The following is an 8,723-nucleotide window of genomic DNA, read 5'->3' as shown; positions in this document are numbered from 1 at the left end:
GGGGTGCTCAACAGTGTTATGCGCTGATGGCATCGCACTTAGCCCAAACCCTATACAATTGGTACAAATGAATATTAGAAAAATTAGCCAAGAGATTGTTGATTTGGCAACCATAAGCCCTCAGACTGATGAGATAATAGAGAGGGTGCAACTATTGTTGCGGAGAGTGGAAAAATTGCAAGTAAGTAGTAATGAAAGCTTTAATCATAACAAAAGTTCAATAATGGTTTATATTTTTTTCTCTTTTATGTCATCAACTAAAATATGTAAGTGTTGTTTTTACAGAAATTTATAAGGGCTCATCATCCTGGTGGCGATGATTAGGGTATTGCAGGTAGTTCAGGTGATGACCATGTTCTATATATTAAAACCACTCCTTTGGACTTGTGAACTTACTTTTTTAATGTTTTATATATTCAATGTATTACTCTTCAGGTACTGACATGGGTCCGAGGTCAACCCCAACTATATTGCCGACTGCAATGTCGACAACACGTAGCATGTAGACATCATCTGTTGCATCGGTTCATGTTGACCTACCCACTGGTGGTAGATCCCTTTTTTTCTCTCTCTTTCATTATGTGTTTATTACCCTTGAAGTGTTCTTTCTTGGAGGCATTTCATAGTAGATTCATTTATTGTGGTAGGAGATGCACATGAGGATATGCCAGAGGCGACTACTGGTGATAACATACCATCATTTCCTGGATCTTCCCGTATTGCTAGTATGAGAATGTTGTAGGCCACATTGGTGGTGAGCGACGAAGAATTGATTCCCTTGAAGATATAGAAGGTTCCACGTACTTTAAAATTATTATTATATATAGTCTAATTGTAATTTACTTACTGATCACTCATTTTGGACTAATGATCCCATGTTTTTCTTGCAGGAAATGATATTTTTATAAAAATCTTAATGACATTACATTGCAGATATTTGGGCCCATCATACGTAAAAGGTGGAACATCATACATGAACTAACCCTTATCCACTATTTTGATTTCATATCATTGCTAGAATAGTTTTCCTTTTATCCATTTCTTGAACTATATCAAAGGTAGCTTCAGTTTCTTTCTAAATCTAACAGGTTTGTTTTTGCTTTAAAGGTGTAATGACCAAGAAAAAAAGTTAAAAGATGAACTCACAAACCATATGGTAGGGTTGTTTGGAAATGACACATTCGACAAGACTAAGCTCCTGGAAAAAGCTAGCACATATCTAAAGTATGTGAGGGACCAATACAGGACACATTTAGAGAAGAACGTAAAGTATGAGCATTCCCCCATGATTCTAGAGAGGGAGTGGAAGGACCTGATTTTGGATGCAAAGGAGAGAAGTGAAGGGAAAATAGGAAATACACCACCATACGCTAGAAGAAGGTATGTGATACTATTAAGAATCTGAATATGTACTAATTATTCATTATATTTATATAATCTAACATATTTCAAACTTTTCATAGATTGAGTGACACGTCAAAGGCAACCAAGGCAACACAAGAAACGCATGGGCAACACAAACTTGGCTCTGGTGGTTATATGAAACTTGCCACATGAATTGTAAGAATCAATAAATTAAGTATCACATCAAAATATTTATAAATTGTAAACAATTTTTTTTTGATCAAACAATACAACCAAAATTCACAATGCTAAGCAAAAATGCAGGGCTTTGAATTCAATAGAGCACCCACAGAAGATGACAAGAGAATTGGCTACTAGCAAGGCTATATAGCCGTGGTTGAACGGCTACAAGAATTGAGTGGGCAAACATGGGATTTTGATGCATCTGTCACAATGGTAAATAAGCTAAATGAAAATTATTTCAAATTGAATACTTAAGCAATAATCTATTTGATGTTAAGTTTCAACATAAAGTGACTATATTTTTTTTAAATAAGCAAGCAATGATAACACTGCGCATGACATTGGAATGCAGCATGATAATCATGGAATAGAACCTGTACATGAAGGTCTAGATGTGCATCCTAGTAGTGGAGGTATTCATTTGCTATTCAAATTTTTTTATGCAATTATTAATACAATTAAACATCTTAAATTGAAAATTAGTGTAGTAATTAATGTAACCTTTATTGTTAATATTTTAGAGCATGTAGTCAGTGGTGGCCAAGTGGAGCATGATCTGGGTAGACAACATCAGGAATGTGATGTTCCCCAATTAGGTAAAGAGGACCACTGTTATTCCTTTAAACAAATTTAATTGCAATTGGTGTATTGATTAATGTAACGTTTCGTATTTCAACTCTAGAGGATCTAGAGGGTGTTCAGCATGTCGAGGTTGAGGCTAGACAAAATGATGTGGAAGATGATGTGGCCCCATTAGGTAAAGAGTGTAATGGTTGTGTTCTTTAAATTAATGAAATACTTGTAACAATAATAATTTTTTTTTTGAATTTAACCCAATTCTTTGTTATTGCAAAGGACCCCCCTTTGGTTCAGCATCCTTGTCCTTTGTATAGGACTAGGCATACATCAAGAGCATGAGAAGAGGGCAAAACATTCAAAGAAGACAATGCTGCACTTAGACTTTACATAGCTTAAAAAAAAAAAAAAAAAAAGAAATGATTGTAATCTACCTTATTTGATAATGACTGATTTTTATGTGTTAATGAATGTAATTATGTGCTAATGAATGTTCATGAATGATATGTGTTGATGATTATTGATGAATGTTGCATGTTAATGAAAGTTAATGAATTTTATGTGTTAATGAACATTATGTGATAATGAATGAATGTTATATTTTAATAATGGATGAAAGAATGAATGAAAGAATGAGTGAATGTTAGATGTTAACGGGGAATTTAGAGTGATGTTAGGGGGGGGGGGGCAAGGGCCAAATGAGCTTCCACCTTCACATGGTTGGCCTTCTTAAGTAGAGAAGATTAAACTATTCTCGAAACAAGGCAAAGCTCATTAAGATAACAGACTTTTCAATATTTCATTATGTTGCGCAGTTAATCTTATTGAATAATGTACATATATTGAATCTTAATTGCAGGGTCCAATAGAGCCAACATGAACAACACCATGGTGCGACTGCAAAAGTTTTGAATATGCCTCATCATGAATAAAGCTGAATTAGCGCATTCTCTGTAAAATCTCAAATGCTCTATACTTTGGAAGTTTTGAAATTTTTATGATCATATCGGTCCCCTGCCTAAAAGCTTTTTTCCTTGATTTGTTTGTGATACACATTGAGAGATTTTTGTTTTCCATTTATTTATGCATGTCTTAACCATTCTCCACATGCTTCCCATTCTTATTTAGATTGTTGTATTTTTACATATGTTGGAATCTGATGCTCTGCAAAAAGGATTAGAAAATCTGTTTGATGGCAACACACACAAGAGCACAAGAAACAAACGTTAGTGTTAGCAACAAAAGATTATCCTAAACAGGCATATCAAGAGAGATATTAAGCATGAAATAGAAAGCATATAAACATAAAATGAAATAGCTAATCAAGATGCTCATAGTTGCTCCTCCCTTGTTCCTCTCCTCTCCAAGTCCCAAATGAGTGTAGCTCTCAGCAGCTTTTTGCACTATGGATGCTTATGGAGGATTGAGATTTAATACTAAGCTTCAAATATGAAATGAAAAGCTAAATACTATGCTAGAGTAGATAGTGATGCTATGAAAAAGCTCTATGCTAATGCCAGTATAACAACAATACTCTAAAATGCTTCTCCTTTTGCTTGAGGAGAAGGGTTCTATTTATAGAAGAAATAGAGAAATGAAGGGTTAAGATTGAGCAATCTTAACAAGGGTTAGGATTGAAAGTTGGGGATCCATGTGCACAATTGGCACCAATAAAATGGTGACAAGTTTCAACATAGGATTGGGTTGAGAGAAGAGGTTGGAGGCATTAAAGGCCTGAGAAGACCTCATGGTTATCTAGAAGGCAAGGGTCAAGTCTAAATTAGGATTACCCACTGGATTAGGAGTTAATGCAAGGATAAACCTTTGTGCAAATGATTAAGAGATAATCATGGTCAAAGCATTAAAGGCTTGATGAGACCCTTGGGTTGGGTAGAGGTTGAGTCAAAACAAATGTTTTAACTATGTGGGAGGGTTTGAGGTAACCATTAATGGTTATTGGAGACTTTGGGGATTAAGTGGTTGAAGGTTGAAAGCCTTCAATGGTTATCAAAGACTTTGAGCCATTTAGTGGTTGAAGGTTGAAAGCTTTCAAAGGTTATCCAAGACTTTGAGGGTTAATTTGTTGAACACACAAAGCATTAATTGCTTTTCAAAGACTTTGGAGTCTTTGAGAAGTGACTCCAATTTGCTTAGGAATGTGACAATGTTTAAGGGATGAATTTAGGCTAATTAGGAAGGGTTTAGAAGAATCTAGAAGGGGTTTAGGCATACAAGTGGATTTTGTAGGAAAATGCAAGTGGGAGAAATTTTGGTATTTTCAATTAAAATAAAATCATTTATTTCAATTAAATGGTGTAATTTGCATTTGGATAAATATTCAAATAAATATTAATTTATTTAAATGAGAAAATGAAGATAAAGCATTTAAATGCTTGAAGACTTTGAGGGAAACCATTAAAGGCTTGAAGACTTTAAGGAAAACCATTAAAGTCTTAAGAAGACTATAGAAGGAAGCCATCACGTTTGACTACTTTAAGGGAAACCATTAAAGGTTTCAAGTGGGTGAGGATAAATAGGATTTTAAATAAATAATTTATTTAAAATAGTTGTGCAACTTGCTTTTGTAGGAAAATACAAGTGGGTGGAGGATAAAGGTGATTTAAATAAATTATTTATTTAAAATAATTGTGAGAGGTGGGATTTTGGGGGTTTTAAATAAATATTAATTTATTTAAATGTGAGAGAAGATTTAATTAAATAAATATGATTTATTTATTTAATTAATGGTCTGAATTTGGTTAAGTGAATTAAATCAAATAAATTGAATAATTTATTTAATTAATAGGAGAATAGGGTTAAGATGAATTAATTAAATATTAATTTAATTAATTATTAATTGATGGTTAAATAATCAAATAAATACTAAGTATTTATTTAATTAAGTGGACAGATTTATGTGACTACATTTGCCCCTCTTTGAGACGGTGCAGTTTATCGCGTCGTTTCAAAGAAAGAAAAATAGGTGTGAAGAAATGCCCCATAAAATGTAAATTTAATGGGTGGTATGCCCCCTCGAGAGATGGGCCGAATTTTATTTTGAAAAATCGGGCGATCTCTCGAAAAAGAATGCAAAGTGGAGGGGAGGTAGAATAGAAGAAATTAGAACTAATGATGAAAGAATGGGAGAAAATGGAGTGAATATGAAGAAACAACAAGCCAGTGGGTACCTCGAGGTCATGCAAGAGATACATAGCAGATGTAGTGTGGGGTTTGGATTGATGCTATACAATTGATCAAAATTGTTTGGACAATCTGGTGCAATCGGTTTAATTGCCCCGGTCAAGTCAAAGCATGACAGTTGATGTCAGTTGGTCGCTTGAACATGATAAAGTCTGAGTAAGTGAATCAAAGTGACCTGATGGTGACTTAGACAATTGATGTAATTGCCCGATGAAGTCAAGGTATATGAAGCAAAATACTCGTTGAGACGTAGACAATTGATGTAATTGTCCGTTGTGATTGTTTTTGATTGGTTGATCAATTGATAGTGTGTGCGTGGGATGGATGATTGTGGGGAATCATAGCAGCCCCGTTGAGACTAGGTCATTATGATAAATGCCTGATGTAGTCTAGGATTACCATGATCGATTACCTGTTGAGACCCGAAGATACTTGATCAGAGTATCTGTTGATAGTCTAGGTGTGTGGGAGTCGATGTATCTGTGTAGACAGAGTAACTGGCTTAATTTTGTGGATGAGTGAGGATGGGAAGCGATGAAGGATATGTGATGCTGATTATCGAGATGGGGAGGGTGGGGGGGGTTCAATGTTAAATAGAAGAAATGGAGGACCTATTACATTCCTATGGAAGAAGAGGAAAATAGAGTATCCATTGTCATTACTAGTATGAATGATATGCAGCTATTTATGAATGTATGGATGGATGGAATGCAACGAAATGCAATATATACAGATGAGATGGAATGACGATCCATGGTGCTTTATTTTTCATCATTGAGCTTTAAAATGTTGTAAGAAAATACAAGCAACTTGACATAAAGATTCAAGATGACCAGAGTATTTCTTACATGGATTTTGATATAGCAAGTTAATACAAGCAACTTGATATAATGGATCAAGTTGACCTGAGTATTGCTTGCGGGATAGACAAGGATTATCTCCTTTCATGCATGACTTGGATCGTCCTCCTTGATCTTAGGCTGATCAGATCCTGAGACAAGTGCATACCGTACTAAGAAATAAAACCTTTATCCAGTTTGGATGAGGTAGGAGGAACCAAAGAAAGAGCATTGTACCTGCAAACAAACAATATATACATAAAGAATAAAGAATATGGATCCTTGGTAATGGTTCATGCTCATATAGTCGAGGTATACGTTGTAGTCAGCAAGCCGTAATGATCTATGACTACATTTGGCATAAGATCACGTAGCTTGGTGAACTTCCCACGTAGACACCATTAGTACATGCCCCAGAACTTCATCGGAAGTAATGCGCAAACGATACAAAACAATGCTGAAAGATCCCGATACAGATAAACAAATGATTGTACTCATAAATCAACCAAGTATTTGATAGCTTAACATAATTTTCTTGTCAAATAAAATGTCATCTTGTCTTTGTTTTGATAAGGAAGGATGCATCCTTGTTTAAGACAGTTTGGATTGTTGATGTTGATTGTGTTGGTCGAGTGATAAGTGGTCATTTGTGTGAGTATTTTGTATCTGATCGGATGAATATGTACAAGGTGTTGTCATATTTTTTTTGGGTGATTTTCGATGGTTTTTTGATGTTTTTGGATTTTGTGTAATAGTTTTTGAATGTTTGTGGATTTTGTGAGTCATTTTTGAATGTTTTTGATATTTTGCGAGACATTTTTGAATGTTTTTGGATTTTGTTGAGACATTTTTGAATGTTTTTGGATTTTGTTGAGATATTTTTGAATGTTTTTGATATTTTCTGATGATTGCCTGAATGAAGAGCGTAATGAATCATATGAGACAATGTAGAATCCACTTCCTTCACGAGGGTAAGGGTATTGCCCCCAGTTTGTAGACCTGACTATGAAAAGGTGGGATGCTAGACGCATGGAGTATTTTCTTAATTGCAGATCAAATAACAAGCCATGGTTTGGATGGATGGATGTATGTGTGCATGAATGTGATCGCAATGAGCCTGAAAGATACTGGAGCCATTGCCTTTACGAGTGGCGCCTGTTTGCCAGGTTTTCACCATCGCACTTACCCAAGGTGCCACCGGAGTGGTTGTTCACCGTTTGGATGCATGATTTTTTTCTTTACTTTTGTGAATGTTTTTGTATTTTCTTCAGGACATTTTCTGAATGTTTTTGGTATTTTCTGATGTGCAGTGGAGCCTGATGCTCTGTACACCTTAGGTATAAAACCTTTTGAGGTGCATGCTGTTGATTGGATCTGCAAGCGGTTCTCCTTCTGATGTAGCCAACTGATATGCCCCGGACCCGAATACAGCAGTGACAACATATGGGCCGAGCCAATTTGATTCAAACTTGCCTTGATGTTCTCTATGTGGTTGGTGGCGAGGATTTTTGCGAAGAACAAGATCACCTACCTCAAATGTACGAGATCTAACTTGGTGATTGTAGCTTCTACTCATGCGCTGCTGATAGGCTTTGAGGTGATTGTATGCATCTTGTCACTTCTCATCTAGTAACTCTAAGTCCTGAAGACGAGATACTCTGTATGCTTCATCATCGATGAGATTGTGCAATGAAACTCGTAAGGATGGTATCTCGACCTCAATAGGTAAGATAGCTTCAGCACCATAGACCAATGAATAAGGAGTTGCACCTGTAGGGGTCCGAATGCTAGTTCGATATGCCCATAGCGCTGGATTCAATTGAACATGCCAATCACGGCCGGCATCATTGACTGTCTTCTTTAGGATCCTCAATATGTTTTTATTGGATGCTTCGGCCTGACCATTGCCTTGTGGGTAATAGGGAGTGGAAAAGCGGTGTTGGATATGAAATTTCTCACAAAGTTCACGGACATCCTGATTTTTGAAAGGAAGACCGTTATCTGTGACAATGGACATGGGCACACCATACCGGCAGATGATGTAATTGAGGATGAATGAGGCGATCTGCTTGCCGGTGACTTGGGTAAGTGGAACAGCTTCGATCCACTTGGTGAAATATTCGGTGGCGGTAATAATGAATTTATGGCCATTGGATGAAGATGGATGGATTTTACCCACAAGGTCAAGGCCCCATTGACAAAAAGGCCATGGTGTTGTGATTGGTTGCAGTTCTTGAGCTGGTGCATGTATTAGGTCGCCATGAACTTGACATTTTTTGCACTTCCTGACAAAGTAGTAGGAATCCTTTTCCATAGATGGCCAATAGTATCCAGCTCGCATGATCTTCTTGGCTAGTGATGGACCACTTGAGTGAGTCCCGCAAATTCCTTCATGTACCTCTTCCAAAGCCTTTGTTATCTCACCTTGTTCTAGACATCGAAGGAGAGTACCATCAAGACCGCGTCGGTATAGGGTTTCGGCAATAATGGTATATCGAGTAGTTTGGCGAATGAAGGTTT

The sequence above is a fragment of the Cryptomeria japonica genome, chromosome 5, assembly GCF_030272615.1.
Source record: "Cryptomeria japonica chromosome 5, Sugi_1.0, whole genome shotgun sequence".
Taxonomy (NCBI): Eukaryota; Viridiplantae; Streptophyta; class Pinopsida; order Cupressales; family Cupressaceae; genus Cryptomeria; species Cryptomeria japonica.
This window is presented reverse-complemented; position numbering follows the sequence as displayed.